Genomic DNA, 22,617 nt, shown 5'->3' on the forward strand with positions numbered 1-22,617 from the left:
ATCTCACATACTTCAGACATATTATCAAGAGGGACCATTCTCTGGAGAAGGATATCATGTTTGGTAAAGTGGAGGGTCAGAGAAAAAGAGAAAGACTCCCAATAATACAGATTGGCACTGTGGCAGCAATGATGGGATTAGGCATAGCAATGATTGTGAGGTTGGCCCAGGACCAGGCAGTGTTTTTTTCTCTTGTGCATAGGGTTGCTATAAGTCGGTATCAACTCAAAGGCACCTAACAATAATAACAACAACAGTACCACAACAAGGGTTTTCTCTTTTAGCCTTGCCCTTGGAGAAGAAGAAGAAACTCCAGGATAAATTTCTGAGACAAAAGTACAAGGAGAGGCTGCAGAACTGAGAGGAGTTAGAGATGCTGCTGTGCTCGTTCAACTGCTACAATAGCCATGGCTGCATGGAGCAGCCCACTGAATACCCAAGGGCAGCACCCCCATTATGAAAGTCAACTTTGCAAAGTAGCCTATGCACTCTGACTCTGAAAATGAGAAGGAAACTGGGGTTGGGCCATGTGCACCCCTGAGAAGACTGGAGGTCTTCTTGCAGCACCTCTGAGGAAGCCAGGAGCTGATAATAGATTCCTTTTTCCAGTTTGAATAGGGAGAGTGCTGCAGGGGACAAGAGTGGATGGAGGTCGCATATGGAATTGGAAATCCTCTGGTCCCCTTCTATGTGCAGAGTCCTGGCTCTGGTAGATACAGGAGAGACGTATGCCCTCTTAAATAGTAACCAGTCTAAGTTAACAGGCTCTCCTGTCATGATAGATGGGGTGGGCAGTGTGTGTCAGTAAAGGCAATTGAACTGCATGTGGGGAAAGGCTGATTGCCTCCCCATACCTAAAATGTATATGTGTCCTTCATCCCTCACCACATCCTCAGTGCAGATTTCCTACAGGGCCTGTGACTGAAGACTGGCTGAAGACCATGGTTGGAGAATTTGTATGGACAGTGCTCTGAGCCCTTGATGAGTAAGGCTGGAGAGGGCTCACCCTAGTGAAGGTGTTGTTGGTTCAGGCTGCTGACCCTCTCCAACTGTGGGTTCAGAGAGCCACAGATTACTAGAACTAGGTACAAGGGCCATGTGGACCGGGCCATGAAAAGTGAAAAAAACCCATATGTGATGGGTGTGATTGATAGGCTCTTGAGGACAAGGAGTGGACCTGGAGATCCAAGTAACCCCTGTGTAACTGAAATGTGACCTTGTACCATACTGGTAACAGCCTCCTTATTAACAAGGGGAAGCATAATCTTGAAGGGAGTTATTGTCTTATCGCTGTGGCCCACAATGAGCTCCCCAATGTTATAAGCTCCAGTCTCAGACAATTTCTCACAGAAGGCCTTACACTCATGACCTTTACTCATTTACTGTAAACGTGTTATCACATAATAAGGCATAAAATTGCATACTGCCTGAAGGCAAGGATTTACTTATGTTAGCACCTACAGCTTCCCTATCTTTCCACCCTTAAAGGTGTTATAAACACTCTAGTGGAGTGGGCATATAAGCTGGCTTCAGTGACCAATGTACCAGTATGCTTAGTTTGCACCAAGCTTCCTGTTACTGTGGCTGGCAGATTACCTTGGCAGATCTATCCTGCATCAACTGATATTGGATGCGATAGAGCACTTGGAACTACACAAACCAAACTTAGTGATGAAGATCAAGGATAACCAAGGCCAAAGTATTTAAACCTCTGCATGAGCAAAACAATCACTCTCACCCCTGAATTGGATATTTGGTTTGGGATGGCATAAAGTGGCTCCGGGCCAAAGCTATGGAGCTACATCAACCTGCTGAGCAGGCCAAGAAATGGGTTGGTTCCCTGGCCTCCTATGCCTCACTGTGAGCATAGGCATGGGTATTCACCCAACATATGTGTGGCCTGTTCCCTGGGGGCGTCTGTGGGTGTGTGAGCAAAATAAATGGCTTTACGTGCCTTCCAATTGGTCAGGACGATGCACATGGGTCTGGTCCTACCTTCCGGGGTGTGTGCTCACAAACTGAGGTACCTTTAAAGCTAGGCGTTGAGTAAATCATTCCTGGTGGCTGTTTTAATCAGTAGGTTTATTTTCACCACAAGGAGGCAGCATATATAATCAATGGGAGATTATGACTCTAGCTCTGCGTACTACCCAGCACAGGTAGGGCTCTTATAATGATGAACGAGGATCTGTACCAGATGAGGAAAACAGTCCTACAAAACCGATGGCCCCAGACATACTCACAGCTTCGCAAGAAGTACGGACATTATTGGGAACTAAGTGTTAATGTATATAGTCCCGATTCTAGCCATAATGTTACCCAAGCTTTGAATGCTCTATGTTAGTAAATGATGGGCCTCCTTGACCAACGGGTAGCTTGTTTTTTTAATTACCATGGGAGACATTTGTGACATCCTTGTAGTGGGATGTTGTATTTTGTATTTCTACTGTAGGATATAGGTACAAAGATCCGCTTTACTGGCCCAAGGACCTCCCGGAAGACCCATATAGCAGTGTAGATTATAAAGTAATAATGCCTGAAGGGTTAGAGTGTTGGACCAGAAGGTGGAGTCAGTGTTGACCGGGACTCTCTCCTTTCTGCCAGAAGTGGAGTCGGTGTTCCACTCATAAAACAATGACGTTTGTTGTATGAGTGCTGCCATATTATGCTGATGTCATATTGTTATAAAACCTGTGAGTCATACTTGGAGGACGCCTTCTTTGTTCTGTGTAGCATATGTTCTTCTTGTTATGTGCTCTGGAGTCTGTTCCGACTCATAATGACCCTGCACAGGGTTTCCAAGGCTGCAAATCTTTATGGGAGCAGAAAGCCTCATCTTTCTCCCGTGGAACAGCTGGTAGTTTCGAACTACTGACCCTGAGGTTAGCAGCCTGATTCGTAACCACTACGCTACCAGAGCTCCTTATAAGCTATGCAAAACTTAGCACAGTACAGAAGCTCTCTCTCACACACATGCTGACCGAAGTGTACTGAATAAAGTAATGTCCCAGCTCCCCACAGCAACTCGTGTTTTCTTCTCGCTTCCTGAATCCACAGTGAACTTGCAAGGGGTTGAACGCCTGCATTGCGTACCTATAAAATGCCTTAACATAAGAAAAAATAATGTGTAGTATATACTCACACCATTTGCATGAAAACGCAATAAATATACAAAAGTGAAGGGCATTAATCATATGTGAATACTTGTTAATTGTTACTTTTATTTTCGGGCATATTCATATAAAATTCCTAAGTTTTATTAATATCCCACTATTAAAAAATAGACACTTTGAAACAAATGAATATTATTATAGACAGACATGGTGTTCTTTCAATGCAGCAATTGCTAAAGAACAAAGGTTTATCATATTTGAATATATTTTATTGTTTTCATATAAATGCACTATGTAATGAAAATTAGTCACTTAAAATAGTTTAAAAAATGAATTTAAATATGGTATTTTTAATGAATTTCCAACCAATAGCATATCTTGTTGGAATTCCGTTTGTTTTTCAACTATATGCATAGTTTTATATTACATATGACAAATTTACATCCATATTCAGATTTCATATAGGATATAAGTGCTACCCCAGTTAAGGTATTGTGTAGAGTTTAATAAAGAATAGTTTTAGAGAATGTGAAAGAATCATTAGGAATCATTACTAAAGCATTTGACTGCTAACCAGAATGTCTGCCACCAGCTAGTTTATAGGAGCGAGGGGCGGCGGGAATGGTAGCCTGCTTCTTTAAAACTAAAAACCTTGGGAAAATCATGGTACAGTTCTATTCTGTTATTTGGGACTGTTTGAGTTGGAATCAATTGTACATGTATTATAGTATATTGTCCAAAAGTGTTATTTAACTACTGAAAACTTCACACATCATATCCCCAGAAAGTATAAAATGTATGCATACACGGCATATTCATTTATACAGTAGAAAACAGCATTCTCACCAATATGCTCAAACAGAATCTCAGGGTTTTTTTTGTTTGTTTGTTTTTGTTTTTTTTGTGAGTGGATAATAATTCTGATACCTGCAAATTTGTCTTGATTTCCCCACAGCAGATTTACCATTATACAGTCATATGCTTATTTGGGAAATCAAAATGTTTTTTCAGTCTATTGATTCAGTAATGGAGATTATTTTTCAAAACACACTAGAAGTATTTCAATGCAAAATGTTAATTTTACTTAACTAAAATATGTGTCTATCACTCCAAGTTTTATTGGTGAATTGGGAAATTACATGAACAAAAAATATTTGGAAGTTGTTCAGATTAAGTTGATAATATACCACCAATCCTGTATCATGCAGAGATAGGTGGATTTGATATTTTATTTCTACATCAGTTTTCTTACAAATGCTACAAAACATAAATGAATTAATGTTATATAAGTACATGGGCAGTAAAATCACTGTATTGCTCAATCAAATTGTATTATGCTGAGCTGAATCTCAAGGAAAGTGGGTGGATAGATTGCTATTAATTTGCACTAAAGTTCTTTTGCTAGCATACTTTTGAGCCTATAAATTAGCAGAGCAGATTTCCAGTGACACACTTCACAAAAAGTACAAGTAAAAGCATGATTTCCGTGTGCACTTGCCGTGGAAAGGACAGAGCAGTTTGCAAAACTATCTGTCAGTCATGTATACGAAGAAAATAACATAATTTTAATTAAAGGGATTTTTTGAAATCTTAATTGGGTGATTAATGAGAGGAAATATTCAAATATCATATTAAGTGGAACAAGACATTTATTAATTCAAACAATATGCTTTATCCAGAGCAAAACAACAATTAGTAATTCCTGCCTACCCAAAACATTCAGTAAATGATTTCATAAAGGTGTTAACTACGGATGCTTACTGAAGGAAAACAAAATAACACTTACCTTACATGAGTATAATATTGAGTATCTTAATTATCAGTGGTGCTGCAATAAGATAAATAAATAAAACAAATGGATGGCTTTTCAGATGATTGTAAATGCAGGTGTATGTAAGTCAGGCATCCATAACCAAGGGCTGCCTGTATTTTAGAAATCTAAGCTTCTATGATTTAGGCTTAAAAATGTAAGGGATAAAAATTATTGTGATCTAAGACAAGTTAAATCATTATGAAGGGGTTGTCAGACTATGTGATAAGATTAATTTATAAAAATTATATTTTTTCTAATATTTGGATAATGCTTTTTCTATGCAGCAAATGCATGAATCCTTTCACATAACAATTTAATATCACTAGTATTAGCACCTGATTATAAGCAAAATTTGGGACATACTTAAAGCCTTCCTGGGTGCCCTGTCCTGAACTCACTAAACCAGAGGCAACCACTATCTATATAATAGACATTTATTAGTGTTATTTTTATCATTCCAGCTGTACCACTTGAGTTTTAGCTTATAAACTATATACATATATTTTTACATTGAATTTATAGTAACATTTTAAATAAATTATAAATAATAAAACAAAGATGCTTATAATAAAAATCAATAATATAGAAAACAAAAATAAAAAAAAGATATTTGACATGTCAGAACTGACTTAAGATAGAGCTGTTGGGAAACATTCTTCACATTTTACATTTTACTTAGCAGACAGAAGGAATATGCAAATATGCAAATTGGGTCACATGGCTCTACTACTTAGCATGATTCATGGCTTTCCTGTGTACTTGGAATAAAGTTAAATCCATACCATTACATACATGGTCCTATACAATCAACCTCTTCAGCCTTGTCCCACATTGCTTCTCTAGCTTTAGTCTCACTGGTTCACTGTTTCCCAAGCAGACCAAGCTGTTTCTTTTTTGCCTCAGGATGTTTGTATGAGGGGGATTCAAAAAGTTTGTGGAGAAAATGGAGTGAAAAGATAATGGAATTTTCAGTCTCTGTATCCCAGAGCCCTGTCGTTCCAATGTTTTGCATGCATCATTATTTACCTCTGTCCCACTTCAGCTTCACATTCATCCTATCGTATTTAATTTCATTTCAATGATTACAATCCCCTCCATGCATCATCAAATAACCAAAGTATACACCCCATAGGTCTGCCTCCCCCAGCTGTCAGCAAACAGCTCCTCTCCCTCCCTGAGTCCTGTGTCCCCAGCCATTCCATCTGTCCACACCATCATCTCTGTCTCCATGCCTGTCCTCACTGCCACTCTGGGTAGGTTCACACTTTCTGCTTTTCTTGCGTGATGGTCTCAGGGACATCTGCACGTGGGTTGCAAAATCAATCACTCTCCTTCTTTTGCCAAAAAAAAAAAAAAAAGGAAAAAAAAATCTGCCTCTACATTTTCAACCCTCACATTCAGTCCTGGTGGCAGGTATTCACTGCTGTACCACAATTGTCTTATCCCCATTTCCTTTTGTTAGCCTGGTCCCAACAGTTTGGAAATCATTCAATAGAGGTTCTGTCTAGGCTCCTTCTTGAAAGCTTGTAAGCCAGTCACTTCTTCCCTTTAGAGGCTCCCTCCAGCCCCCATTTTGGGACTGGGCAGTTTCTAGCACCCATCAAGGTATTCCTGTCAGTTATAGGCTGAAGAGGGGCATACATGTTTTCTGTTGTGATGTTTCTGGCTATTCTCCCCCCTTCCAAGTTTCTATTTCACGATAGTAGCAAGGGAGACCAAGATTCAAAAGACAACCAAGCATCCTAACATTATTCCCCTATTTTCCCCTTTCAATTCATGCCTCAATGCCTGTATCCTGAAGCCCTGTTATTCCAAGGTTGTGCATACATCGTCATTTACCTCTGTCCCACATAGCCCAGGAGACCCTGCCCAATCGTTCTCCCGTCCACCTTGTTCTTCTTTTCCCCTCCCTTGTCTTGTGTATTGCTAACCACTACCACCACAGACCCCCAGCTCCCAGGCTCCTCCTCTGTCTATTTCCTACCCTATGCTCTTTCTTCCCCTCCCTCCCTTCCCTATTCTCATCCCATACATACTGGTGGTCAGCAATTATATATATACCCCCCCACCCCTTTTGGGTGGGTTATTTTTCTTAGTCTTTTACAATAATGATCTTATGCAGTATTTCTAATTTTGTGACTGATTAATTTCACTCAGCATAATGTCCTCAAGGTTCACCCATGCTATGCAATAACTTGCAGTTTCCTTGTTGTTCTTCAAGGTAGAATAGTAATTCCATTGTTTGTATGTACCACAGTTTGTTTATCAATTCTTCAACTGATGGGCATTTTTGTTGTCTCTATTATTTTGCTATTGTAAATAGTGCTGCTATTAACATTGGTGTGCATATATCTACTCATGTTATGGCTTGTATTTCTTGTGGGTAAATACCAAGTAGAGGAATTGCTGGGTCATAAGATATTTGTATTTCCAACCTTCTGAGGAAGCGCCATATTGCTTTCCAGAGTAATTGGACCATTTTGCATTCCCACCAACAATGTAGGAGGGTCCCAGTCTTTCCACATCTTCGTTAGCATTTGTTGTCCTCTGCTTTATTGATCTTTGCTGTTATTGCCGGTGTAAGATGATATCTCATTGTTGTTTTGATTTGCATTTCTCTGATGGCTAGTAATCGTGAACATTTCTTCGTATGTTTGTTGGCTGCTCAGATCTCCTCCTTGGTGAAGTGTCTGTTCATGTCCTGTGCCCATTTTTTTATTGGGTTATTTGTCTTTTTCTTGTAGAGATGTCGTAGTTTCCTATATATTTTAGAAATGAGTGCTTCATCTGATTTGTCGTTGCAAAAGATATTTTCTCATTCTGTGGGTTCCCTTTTTACTCTTTTGGTGAAGTCTTTTGATGCACATAGGTTTTTAATTTTTAGTATGTCCCATTGATCTATTTTGTCTACTTTTGTTTTGTACTTTTCAAAATGTATGGTAGTCTGTATATACCCTGAATTAGTGTCCTCACATTTGTCTCAATTTTTTTCATTGATGACTTTTATAATTTTGGGATTCACATTTAGATCTTTAATCCGATCTAAATTCATGTGGGATATATTCAAGGTCATAGTTTGGCTCTTGTGGACTTGTTTACATTTTCTTCAGCTTCAGTTTAAATTTGCATATGAGGAATTGATGGCCTGTTCCACAATCTGCCCCTGACCTTGTTTTCACTGATGATATGGGGCTTTTCCATCTTCTCTTTCCACAGATATAGTCAGTTTGATTTCTATGTATTCCATCTGGTGAAGTCCATGTGTATAGTCGTCTCTTATGCTATCTAAAGAAGGTATTTGAAATTAACAAATCACTGGTTTTGCAGAATTCTATCATGCATACTCCAGCATCATTTCTATCACCAAGGCCATGTTTTCCAACTACTGATCCTTCCTCTTTGTTCCCAACCTTTGCATTCCAATCACAAGTAATGAGCAATACATCTTGATTGCATATTTGATCAATTTCAGACTGAAGAAGTTGGTAGAATTCTTCTATTTCATCCTCACTGGCTTTAGTACATAAATTTGAATAATAGTGGCTATAACTGGGCTTCCCTGTAGGCACATGGATATTATCCTATCACAGACAGCATTGTACCTCATAACTGATCTGGATATGTTCTTTTTGACAATGAGTGCAACACCATTCCTCTTCAATTTGTCATTCCCAGCATAGTAAACCATGTTGTTGTCAGATTCAAAATTGCTAATACCAGTCCATTTCAGCTCACTAATGCCTAAGATATTGATGTTTACTCATTCCATTTCATTTTTGACAATAATATACAAAATATGAATCTGGAAAAAATTGAAAGTTGTGCTTACCATAATGCTGATTAAATATAGTGGTATTATGATTAATTCCTTGGTCACAACAGATCAGTTCTATTCTTCTCTGTGCATGCCTGGTTTTTTTGAAAGTTCCCTTTTGTATTTTTCCATTTACTGGGCTTTGTTGACAAGTCAGAGCATTTCAGTCATTCTCTGTGGTTGATCTGAAGTTAGCCCCTTTTCACTCTTCTTATTATCTATCAAGATGGCATCTCACAAGGTTTTTGGACCTCACGGACTACTTACCAAAGAAGATACACATTATTGTCTATGCCAACTGTCATGCCAATCAACATTGTTATCTCCAGAGATTTTGGTTCTGAGTCCTTAGATGCAGGTACACTTTCCTTTAAGGTGTTTGTTCATATTGGTGTTATGTGGTGTCAAGCCAGTTCCAACTCATAGTGAGCCCATGAACAGTAGCTCACCTGCAGGTCCTGCCCTATCCTCATTATTGTTATTACATTTGAGTCCATTATTATTCACATTTTGTCAATCAATCCTGTTGAGTGTCTTTCTCTTTTTTCGGATCCACCACCCTTTACCAAGCATCCTGTCCTTCTTCAGGGATGGATTCCTTCTGATAACATGTCCAAATTAGGAGAGACTGAGGCGTGCCATCCTCATTTCTAAGAAGAATTATTAGTGTACTTCTTGAAAGACAGATTTATTTGTTCTTATGAGAGTCCATGATAAAAAGTCACCTATATTTTTGTCTTCCTTATTCATGGCCCAACTTTTGCATTTCATATGAGGTTATTGAAATTCCCATAGCTTAGGTGAGACTCTCCTTACTCTTCAAACTGTCAATTTTGCTTTTTTAACACTGAAAAGAGTTAGTTTTAAATAGATTTGCACATTGCAATACACTTGATTTCTTGACTGCTGCTTTTATCAGCATTGATTGTACATTCAAACAAAATAAAGTCCTTGTCAACTTCAACCTTTTCTCTGTTTATCAAGATGTTATTTATTGGCCCAGCTGTGAGGATTTTCACTGAGGTGAAATCTATACTAAAGGCTGTGGTCTTTGATCTTAAGTAAATATTTCAAGTCCCCTTTGGTTCCAGTAAGCTAGGTTGTGCCATCCACATATTGCAGCTCATTAATGAGATGTTCTTTAATCCTGATAACACATTCTTCTTCATATAATACAACTTCTTGCATTACTTGTTCAGCATATGCATTGAATAAGTATGGTGAAGTGATACAACACTGACATACCCTTCCTGATTTTAAGTCATTTGTTTTCCCCTTGTTTAGTTAGAGCAACTCATTCTGGGTCTGTGTACAGGTTCCTCAACAGCACAATTAACTGTTCTGGAATTTTCCTTTTTATCAATGATATCCATTGTTTGTTATGATCCACACAGTCAAATGTCTTTACATAGTCAGTAAAGCACACATGTACAGCCTTCTGGTTTTCTCTGGTTTTAGCCAAGATCCATCTAACATATTGAAATGATATTCCTAATTCCATGTTCTCTCCTTTCCTGAACGTAGTTTGAATTTATGGCAGCTCCCTGTTGATGCTCTGCTGCAATCATTTTGAATTATCTTAAACAGTGATGTGGCACTATCAAATAATCACTGGTATGCTAATTGCAAAGTTTGCAGTTCAAATCCATCAGGCCTTCTCATAAACCCTATACAAAATCACTATGAATTAGAAAGTATTCCATGTAACAACAGCAACAAGATACACAATTTTATCTTCATATGATATTAATGAAGTTGCTCAATGGTTTATACATTCTTTTGGGTCACCTTTCTTTGGAATGGGCACAGATATGATTGCATTCTGATAGTTATTCTGGCAGTTGTCTTTCCAATTACGTAAACAACTGAGCACCTCCAGCAATGTATGTTGGTTGAAAAATTTCTATTTGTATTCTATCAGTTCTTGGAGGACTATTTTTCACCAATGTCTTCAGAGCAGATTAGACTTTCCCTTCAATACCATTAGTTCTTGATCATGTGCAGTGTCTTGAAACAGTTGAATGTCAACTAGTTCTTTTCACTATGGTAACTCAGTGTTTGTTTTTAGCTAAGAAGATTTCCTCTTTTATTTTCCACTATATTCATGTATATAGTTGCTTCTCAGGTAAATACAAGAGGGTTTGAAAAAAAGATTCAAGGAAAACTCCTTTATCTTTCTATTACATTTCTCCAAGAATTTTTTGAAACCCCTTACACATATCTTCCGTCAAACCAGCATATAATGGTAAGTCAAAATATATTGCTACCAGTGTCCTAGTTCACACAATTAAGGGTTAATTCAAAACTAAATATGTTTATACATATCTCTACCATCAGTAAATGACTGCATACAAGTTCTGTCACCAATGCACTTGTCTTAGTCAACTTCAAAAAAATGGAGGTCAAAACTGTGGCTTCTGAGGGGGCTCATCTGGGCCAGTTAAATTAAAAACAAAGAGATAACTCAGAAGATAATTTTGAATACATTTGGAGATTTGTAGGTGTAATCATGAAAGATCTCTCTCAAAGGATTGAGGGTAATTATGAGACAATTTTAAGAAAACTGAATGTTGTTTTGGTGAGAAAAGAAGCCAGCAGATTTACACTGAGACTTTTCTTTTTCTTTTTTTCCCCCAATCAGGACAATACACCTACTAATTGTCTATATATGGCAAGAGAAGTTTTTTGAGAATATTCTTGGGAAACATTACCCCATTCACCACATAGCTTTTATCTTTCCCTTTCACACTTCTTGTTGTTTACAATCTTAAATCACACTTAAAAGGACATAATCTGTGTCTCTTGAGAATGACAAAACTGACATGTTGATGTTGTATAAATCAAAGATAAAAGATGGATGGACACCACCTTCAGAAGTGTATAGAACTATATGGAGAATAATTTGAGAAGCAATGAATTCATATTTTGATATTTGTGTTTAATAAAGGTTTCTATTCTTTTGTAACAAGTCTTTATCATTAACTTCATGTAATGGTTAAGGTTCTGTGTCAAATAGGACAGGATTTCCAGAGGTTTACCCCTGGAAGGTTCTACTACACATGCACACAGATCCCCTTGAAATTTAAATTGACAGATTCCACTTAAAAGCAAAAGGCCACCACTCGTCTGTCAGTTTGGCGTACTGTGGTGGCTTCTGAGTTTCTGTGATTCTGAAAGCTATGTCACTGGTATTTTAGATACAAACAGGGTCACCCATGGTGGACAGGTTTCAGATGAGTTTCCAGACAAAAGACAGACTAGGAAGAAAGAGTGACAAACTACTTCCAAGGATTTAGTCACTGAAAACCTTATGAATAGCAGAGAAACACAGTAAGAGATAGTGCCTGAAAATGAGTCCCTCAAGTTGGAAGGCACTCAAAATGTGGTGGAATAAGAGCTGCCTCCTTAAAGTAGAGTTGACCACAATGACATGAATGGAGTAAAGCCAATGGGAGAAAAGCCTTTGGGACCTACATATGCTGATGGGGCACAACTCAAAATGAAGATAAACAGCTGTAAACAACCATTGAAAATCAGAACATGCAAAGTTTGAAGTATGAATCTGGGAATATTGGAAGTCGCCAAAAATGAAATGGAATGCATAGACATCGCTATCTTTGGCATTATTAGTAAGCTGAAATGGACTGGTATTGGCCATTTTAAATCTGAGAACTACATGGTTTACTATGTGGGAATGACAAATTGAAGAGGAATGGTGTTGCATTCATCATTAAAAAGAACATATCCAGATCAGTCATGAGGTACAATGCTGTTTGTGATAGAATAATATCCATGTGCCTACACGGAAGCCCAGTTATAACCACTGTTATTCAAATTGATCCACCAACCACTAATGCCAGGGATGATGAAATAGAAGAATTCTACCAACTTCTTCAGTCTAAAATTGTTCAAAAATGCAATCAAGATGTATTGCTCATGACTGGTGATTGGAATGCAAATGTTGGGAGCAAAGAGGAAGGATCAGTAGTTGGAAAATATGGCCATGGTGATAGAAATGATGCTGGAGAACAAATGATAGAATTCTGCAAAACCAATGATTTGTTTATTACAAATACCTTTTTTAGACAGCATAACAGATGACTATACACATGGACCTCACCAGATGGAATAAATAGAAATAAAATTGACTACCTTTGCAGAAAGAGAAGATGGAAAAGCTCCATATCATCAGTGAAAACAAGGCCAGGGGCAGACTGTGGAAGAGATCATCAATTACTCATATGCAAATTCAAATTGAAGCTGAAGAAAATGAAAGCAAGTCTATGAGAGCCAAAATAGATATTGAGTATATCCCATCTGAATTTAGAGATCATGTGAAGAACAGATTTGATATATTAAACACTAAAGACCAAAGACCATAAAAGTTGTGGGATGATATGAAGAACATCATACATGAAGAAAGCAAAAAGTCATTGAGAAGACAAGAAAGAAGGAAAAGGTCAACATGGATGTCAGAAGAGACACTGAAACTTTCTCTCCAGCATAGAGATGCTAAAGTAAATGGGAAAATGAGGAGGTCCAAGAGCAGAACAGAAAATTTCAAAGATCAGCTTGAGAAGATAAAGCCAAATATTACAATCAAATGTGCAAAGATCTGGAATAAAAAAAAAACAAAAAAGGAAGAACATGGTCAGCATTTCTAAAGCTGGGGGAACTGAAGAAAAATTCAAACCTCAACTTTCATTATTGAAAGATTCTCTGGGAAAATTATTGAATGATGCAGAAAGCATCAAGAAAAGATGGAAGAAATACACAGAGTCGTGTACCAAAAGGAAATGGTTAATGTTCAACCATTTCAAGAGGTGGCATGTGATCAAGAGCCAATGATACTAAAGGGGGAAGTCCAAGGAGTACTGGAGGAATTGGCAAGGAAGAAGGTACCAGGAATTGAAGTAATAAAAATTGAAATCTTTCAAGAAAGTGAGGTGGCACAGGAGGCACACACTCATCTCTGCCAAGAAATTTGGAAGAATACTATCTGGCTGGCTTATTGGAAGAGATACATGTTTGTTCCCATTCTGTATAGAGGTGACTCAAAGGAATGTGAAAATCACCAGAGAGTCTCTTTGATATCCCATGTGAGTAAAGTTTTGCTAGAGGTAATACAAAAAAGGCTACAATTATATATTGACAGAGAACTTCCAGAGGTTTAAGCCAGATTCAGAAGAGGCTGTGGAACAAGGGATATCATTGCTGATGTCCAATGGATCTTGGCTGAAAGTAGATAATATTAGAAAGATGTTTACCTATGCTTTATTGACTATGCAAAGGCTATTAATTGTGTGGATCATGACAAGCTATGGACAACATTGCAAAATATGAGTATTCTGGAACACTTAATTGCGCTCATGAGGAATCTGTACCTGGACCAAGAAGCAGTTGTTCAAACAGAACATGGGAACACTAAATGGTTTAAATTTTAAAAAGGTGTGCGACAAGGTTGTATTCATTTATCATACTTATTCAACATGTATGCTGAGCAAATAATCCAAGAAGCTGGTTTCTATGAAGGAAAATGTGGCATCAGGATTGGAGGAAGACTCATTACCAATCTAAGATATGCAGATGATACAACCTTGTTTGCTGAAAGTGAAGAGGACTTAAAACATTTACTGATTAAGATCAAAGAGCAGAGCTTTCAGTATGGATTACATCTCAATGTCAAGAGAACAAAAATCCTCACCACTGAACCAATAAACAACATTCTTATCAATGGAAAAAATATTGTAGTTGTCAAGGATTTCATTCTCCTTGTATCAACTATCAACACTCACACAAGCAGCAGTTAAGAAACCAAATGATGTATTGAAAATCTGCTGCACAAGACCTTTTTAAAGTGTTGAAGAGCAAAGATGTCATCCTGAGGACTAAGGTGCACCTGACCAAAGCCATAGTATTTTCGAAAACCTCATGTGCATACAAAAGATGGACAGTGAATAAGGAAGACCGTAGAAGAATTGATGCTTTTGGGTTATGGTGTTGAAGGAAATTATTGAAGATGCCATGGGCTGCAAATAGAATCAACAGATCTGTGTTTAAAGAGTGCATCCAGAGTGCTTCTTGGAGGACAAGATAGCCAAACATCCTCGCTCATACATTGGACATATTTGTCAGGAGGGACCAGTCACTGGACAAGGATAGCATGTTTGGTAAGGTGGAGTGTCAAAAAAAAAGAGTCAAAACCCCAACACGATAGATTGGCCAAGTGGCAGCATCGATGGACTCAAGCACAGCAACAGTAATGAGGTTCTCCCAGGTTCCGGCAGTGTTTCGTTCAGCTGTGCATAAGGTCTCTATGGGTCGGTACCGACTTGATGGCACCTAACAACAACAACAACAACACGAATTTGGGATGTGTTTATTCCCATGAGAATGAAACCTAATACAAGGCATAGTTAACTGTGCCTTGTATTATGTGGCTATAGGCAGCAAATCAATTAAAGTGATGTTTCTCTAGGGATATGGCTTGATCTCAATATAATAGATTTGAAGGAAAGATTAAATCTCTCTATCTACTGTTGGACACCTGGAACACTACAATTGTAAGCCGTGTCCTTGATAATAATCTTCTCTTTATATATATATATATTTATTTTTATTTATATATTTGTATAAAACTACTGGCTTTGCTTCTCTAGAAAATCCAGCCTAAGACACTGCATATATTAATGAATATAGTGTTAAAATCTTCTGAACTGACCTTTTTGCCTTGAATTTAACAGGCTCAATAGATCTCCTAGAAAGCCTTTGTTTAGATCAGAGTTTTGTTTTGTTTTTTTCAGAAGGCACCCTATGGAGACAAAAGCAAATGTTACTACTCAGAGAATTTGTGTAAACTCACCTACTTACCAGATACATCTTTTAATATATTTTGCTTGTAAAAGTCCAATATACTAATGAACTAGAACCTTATTAGCAATAGTTTTGTTTGTTTTTTTTCTCTGTATGTGTGTATGTGTTTGTGCATGTGTGTAGAGAGAGAGAAGAGAGGAGAAACACAGAGAAAGAAAAAGAAATAGATTTATCTCAAGGAAATTTCTCACATTATGCTAGAGGCAGGTAGGTTGCAAGTCTGTAGGTCAGGCATGAAGCAATAGGCTTCTCCTGACTCAAGCAGTAGCAGAAGCTGACAAATCCAAAAGAAGTAGGTCTGATGGTAGACTGCTGGTTCACATGCTGGGAAGGCTGACAAAACCCAAGGACAGGAAGTAAGATACTGATCAGCTAAATGCAGAATCCAGTGCAAGTAAGAGCCCTGCTGGAACATCCATTGATATACTGAAGAAATAAAATAACTTTTCAATGGATAAGTTGTTCATAACAGATTTCATCATGGAGACTATTAATTTATATTAGGTATTATCATGGAGATGATCACATTACATCAGTTGACAAAATAGATGAAGACAAAACCTAAACATAATCTCTAAATTGCATCATTATGTAACTGTCAAACAGCCACAAACATGACAGAGTTAAAACACAATTTTACTCTCACACTGAGAAACAGCATAGAAATTAGATCATAACCAAACAAAACTAAAACCACTGTAGTCCAGTTAACTACAAGGTTTCAAAGGCTGTAAATCTTTATGGAAATAGAAGTCCTCAGTTTTCAGCTACAGAGTGGCTGATGGGTTTGGACCATTAACCTTGTAGTTAGCAGTCCCATGCTTATCCTGTAGTGCCAACCTAGGACTCCTAGACCTAGCAAAATAACACTTTTACACATGCCTGCTCACTAATATATATTTAAAAAAATGATTGGATTGGAGGCACTACAAACTTATCTCACTTCTCAGATATCTTCTGTTCTTCACATTCATAACTAATATTAATCATAGCCTACTTAACATGCCTTTATATATTCCTTTCTTTTTTTAAGTTTTGTTGTGAACTGAGTGAAAATTTACAGGGCAGACCGTCAGTTTTACATTCAACAAATCATATACTTTGTTTAATTACAATGATTATAATCCCCACTATGTACCATCAAAGATGGCACAGCCTTTGATCAAAGAGCACAGCCTTTGGTATGGATTGCATCTCAATGTAAAGAAAACACAAATCCTCACCACTAGACCAATAAACAACATTCTTATCGACGGAAAAAAAGATTGAAGTTGTTAAGGACTTCATTCTTCCTGGATAAACTATCAACATTCATGGAAGCAGCAGTCAAGAATTCAAACACTGTATTGCATTGGGCAAATCTGCTGCACAAGACCTTTTTAAAGTGTTGAAGAGCAAAAATGTCAGTTTGATGACTAAGGTGTGCCTAACCCAAGCCATGGTATTTTCAATAACCTCATATGCATGTGAAAGCTGAACAATGAATAAGGACGACCATAGAAGAAAGGAGCTCTGGTGGTGTAATGGTTACGAATCAGACCGTGAACCACCAGGTCAGCAGTTCGAAACTACCAGCTGTTCCACGAGAAAAAAAATGAGGTGTTCTGCTCCCATAAAGATTTACAGCCTCAGAAACCCGTACAGGGTCGCTGTGAGTTGGAAACAACTCCACGGCACATAACAACAACAACAACAATAGAAGAATTGATAGTTTTGAATTATGGTGTTGGAGGGAAATATTGAAAGTGCCATGGGCTGCCAAAAGAACCAACAGGTCTGTGTTGGGAGAAGTGCAGCCAGAGTGCTCCTTGGAGGCCAGGATGGCCAAACTTTGTCTCTCATATTTAGGGCATAATGTCATGAAGGATCATTCACTGGAGAAGGATATCATGTTTGATAAGGTGGAGGGTCAGAGAAAAATTTTCTGTTTAACTCATTACTTCTTCATTTCTTCCAGTTTCTTAACTTCTGTATACTTAAAACCAATTTTCTGAGTCACTTCTGACATGAATTTGAGACTTTTCTTTGTTTCCTGTCCTTTTCATTATCTCTGGCTTTCTTCATGACTGGTGTTCTTGATGTAATCCCATAATTCTTCTGGGTTTTGGTCATTAGTAGTTAATGAATCACATCTGTTCTTGATTGTTGTTGTTGTTGTTGTTAAGTGCCGTTGAGTCGGGTCCGACCCATAGCGACCCTGTACAGGGTTTCCGAGGATGACCTGTAAATTCAGTTGTGATATTTTCAAGGTTATCTTTTGATGCTCTTGGAATTGTCTTAATTTTTTTCAGCTCTAGCCTGAACTTCTGGCTTGTTTTGGCTGATGATAGAGATGTTCCATGATCTTCCCGCAGATGTTGTTGATTTGAGTCCTATGTAGTCCATTTAGTGAAGTATAAGGAGCTCTGGTAGCATAGTTATTACGAATCTGGCTGCAAACCACAAGGTCAACAGTTCGAAACTACCAGCTGCTCCGTGGGAGAAAGATGAGGCATTCTACTCCCGTAAAGATTTACAGCCTCAGAAACCCTGTTCAGACTCACTATGGGTCGGAACCGACTTGATGGCACTTAACAACAACAACATAGGTATTGTCAGTCACATATTATGTTGGTGAAAAAAAAGGGGGGGTTGCAATCAATATGTCATTGATCTTGCAAAATTCAATCATGCAATTTACAACTACATTTCTATTACCTGAGTCACATTTTACAACTTCCTTTCTGTTTCCAACTTTCACATACTAGTCACCAGTAATTATCAATACATCTTGATTGAAGAAGTTAATTGAATTATTCTATTTTATCATCACTGGTCTTAGTGGTTGATGCATAAATTTGAATAAAAGTGGTACTAACTGGTCTTCATTATGTTGTTGTTGTTATGTGCTGTGGAGTTGGTTCCGACTCATAGAGACCCTGTACATGGTTTCCGAGGCTGTAAATCTTTACGGGAGCAGAAGCTTCATCTTTCTCCCACGGAACAGATGGTAGTTTCAAACTGCTGACCCTGAGGTTAGTAGCCTGATTTGTAACCACTATGCTACCAGAGCTCTTGGTCTTCATTATAGACATATGGATATTATCTTATTACACAGTATCTATCTCAAGATACAATTTTAAATGTTCCTGTTGACTCTGACTGTGACGCTATTCCCTTAGAATTAGTCATTCCCAGCATAGTCAGCTATGAGAATATCTGATTCAATATGTTCAATGTTGTTGCTAAGTGTTGTTGAGGTAGTTTTGACTCATAGCAACCCTGCACAGGGTTTCCAAGTAGTGGTTGGTGTGTTAAAACTACTGACCTTGAAGTTCAAACTTACCTTGCAATCCAGTGAATTAGCCTGCAGTGCCACATGAGTACTCCTATTTTTATTTTCTGAAAGTGCTCATAAATCCAATTTTTGTTTAACATTTTCAATACTTGGAAATTAAAAAAAAAAAAAAAAAGATTAGTTTTGGTCTGAGGAGCAAAACTTTAGTGTTTTGATGTTTACAATTTTCCTGGTTCCAACTTTTTCCATCTTTCATTTTTAATGAAGACTTGAAGTATTTAATTAGTTTTATCATTCAACTGATTGAAATTGGATTATCATACAATTTGAGAGCTATTGTGATACTTCTGATAAAAGTCATTAGAAAAAAGGATAACAGTTTGAGGTTGAAATCTTAATATACAGGAACAAAATATAAAGTATTTTTGTAATTTTCAAAATAATATATATATATGTATATATATATATATACATACATTTAAATGTATATATTTTTTATATCATCGGTAATCAATCTATCATTATTTGGGTAAGATATTTTTATTTAAGACTGACTATTTTCCGAAAATGTATTAATGTATTGTGAAAAGTTTGCATTAGCTGTATTAATTTATGAAATGCAGCAATACTTGTTAATTAAATTGGAAGTGTAATTGAGAAAGAGCATGTGCTACATTAAAAAGAACTTTCTTTTTCTGAAATGCCACAGCCTTGAAAACTCTATGGAGCAGATCTACTTCCAACACATGGATCTCCATGAGACAGAATCGACTCAAAGACTAACAATAACTATGCATATATGTTGTTGTTGTTAAGTGCTGTGGAGTCGGTTCTGACCCACAGCGACTCTGTACAGGGTTTCTGAAGCTGTAAATCTTTATGGGAGTATAAAGCCTCATCTTTCTCCCACGGAGCAGCTGGTAGTTTCGAACTGCTGACCTTGTGGTTCATAGCCTGATTCATAACTACTACGCTTCCAGAGCTCCATATATAGATATATAACCACATTTGTAAAATGTAAGTCACTTAGACTCTGTAGGATAAACATTGAACTACAAACCACAAGTTCAGTAGTCAAACCCACCAGTAGCTCTTTGGAAATACTATATAGCTTATCTATGAGTCAGAATCAAATCAAATGGCACGTAATAACCACAACAATAACAAATGACAAAGCTCTGATTCATTCTTTATTCACTACTAATTATCAGAAACCATATATGAAAGATACCTAAACACCTCCCCAAGAAGAGGGTTATAATTTCATACCTTCCCTTTCTTCAAGAATGCCCTTTCTTCTTGAAGAAAAGAAAGCTGTTGTTTACCTGTTTATATTTTAAATATATTTAAAATTTAAAACCAACACTTGGACCTTTTTGTAATCTATTAGTTTCTAACAACTTTTATGTTAGAAGTTACTTTTCAATTTCAAGAAGATCAATAACAGCAATTAGGGAAAAAATAAATATCATATGTGACCTTTTCATAATTAAAAATCTAATCTTCCATTTTCATTATTTAAGTTTTATGAATATCTGGTATATTTCTGTAGAATCAGCACTGGACTGTGAACCATAAAATTGACTGTTCAAACCCACCAGCTACTCGTTGGAAACCCTATACATGTTTGCCATTTTTGGAATTGACTTGATGGCACTTAGCAACAAGAAGATGAGATCAGAAGTCCCAGTGTGGCATTGAGGATAAGTACTGGATTGCTAACTATGAGGTTGGAAGTTCAAATCCACCAGTTTCTTCTTAAAAACCCTATATATGGTCACTATTATTTGAAACTGACTTGATGACACTTATCATCTAGAAGTTTGGGTTATGTTTAAGTACATATCAGCAAATTCAATCAACAACTCAATCCCTATGGGTAAATGAAAAAAGATCAAATGATAGATGTGCATGAAAATGCAGTAGCAGTAGGATGGCATATAAAAACCACTTTAAAAAACAAGTCAATGTCCTCTGTATATTATCAATAAAGTTGCAGTTTAACACTATAAAAAATAGGATGCAGAAGAAAGTACTAATGAGTATTTTAAAGAGCGCTCCTTTGAAATTAATTTTTCCTTTTCTTCCTTTTCACTTACAGTATCCTGTAATTTTTTTTTTCTGTTATTTTCCTATATGAAGTTGAGAAACAGCTAAATAAAATTAAAAAATAAAACTACACTGATTTTTCAGCTACTATTACTTTAAATTTTCTCTTAAAATATCTGTTTACTATTTTGCTTCAGTAGCAGAAAAAGAAAAAAAAAAAGATATGAATGTATCTTTTTCCCTTTTAAAGATTGGAAATTTAATTCTCTTTTTCTATACAGATATAAGTCCTGGTGTGGTGTTTTGGGTTGATGTGCTGTACTGCAAGATCCATTTGAATTCTGCAAGGTCGGAAGTTCAAGCTCACCAGTGGCTCCTTGGAAACCATATACATGGTCGCTATTGGTCAGAATGAATTTGATGGCACTTCACAACAAACAGCAACAACATACAGATACAGAAAATTTAATTTTCAAGCAAAGAGTACCTGTACCCTATTGATTAACTTGGAAGTAAAATCACTATTATCTTTTGTATGGAAATATGCTATGATTAATGATGCATTTTTAATTTAAAAGTACTTGTTTGGTTTTCAAAATTTGAATAATTTTTTCCAAGAAGTCTGAAGCAAAAATTGTAATATGGTATCTTTAAATATGATGTGGTCATATTACTATACAATGTATACTTTCTAACGAGACTGTTAATATTCACTTAATTTCTGATGGACTAGAAGTCATGACTACTTTTGTGCAGGTTCAAAGGCTGTAAGTATGATTTAAAGAAGTGTGCTCTAAACTCTTAACCTTAATTTGAGCTTAAACCTTAAACCTTAATTTGAGCTCTTTGCTATTAGCTGCTATCCTGACCTTCAGAGCATACTTTGTGGATTCTGGACAGTGTTCCATACTTGGCCTGGCTTGACAGATATTGGGCAAGTTGTTCTCATTGGCACTCAGCTCTATGCATTTAAGACTCAGTGGTGACATCTTTCAGCTCAGAAAAAGAGCAGGGTGAACAACTGTGTTCAAAATTCTACAGAGTGACTTCCAAGAAGTTTCCTTATGTGAAAATAACATAATTATCACTGGCATGCTTTGAAGGGTCTAAAACATATAGGTTTAAAAAGAAAGTAATATATTTATACTGTGTGTTGAGATAATGCCAGGGTTAAATAATTAGAGAACTGTAAATATATTCAAGGTTTGATTTATTTAAAAATAAATTTTAATCACTCAGATATAGTTCAGCTTTGTATTCTATCACATATTCAATTTTTTACATTTTATAATATACTCCCTTCACTCAAATGAAACATATTATTAGAAGGGACTAGTCCCCGGAGAAGGACATCACGCTTGGCAAAGTAGGGGGTCAGTGAGAAAGAGGAAGAGCCCAAAGAAGTTGGATTTACACGATGGCAATAGCAACAGGCTTATATGTAAAAATTGTGAGGATAATGAAGGATTGGGAAGTATTTCATTCTGTTTTGCACATGGTCCCATAACTGCCTTGTCAGTACCTAACAAAAACAATGTTACAGTTTCATTCAAGAATTCTAATTTAGGAAAACAGCTTTCTTTGAAAAGTTTTGTTTTGTTTTGTTTAATAAAGAAGACTAAAGTAGCGTAGTGGTTACGAATCGGGCTGCGAACCTTAAGGTCAGCAGTTCGAAACT

General features: G+C 36.9%; 1 pseudogene; it reads left to right on the forward strand.

Moving 5' to 3' along the window:
- The first annotated feature begins 1,110 nt into the window (after positions 1-1,110).
- LOC102829360 overlaps positions 1,111-22,617 on the forward strand; it is a 43,655-nt pseudogene continuing 22,148 nt past the window's right edge.

The sequence above is a fragment of the Chrysochloris asiatica genome, unplaced genomic scaffold, assembly GCF_000296735.1.
Source record: "Chrysochloris asiatica unplaced genomic scaffold, ChrAsi1.0 scaffold00153, whole genome shotgun sequence".
In the NCBI taxonomy this organism is placed as follows: domain Eukaryota; kingdom Metazoa; phylum Chordata; class Mammalia; order Afrosoricida; family Chrysochloridae; genus Chrysochloris; species Chrysochloris asiatica.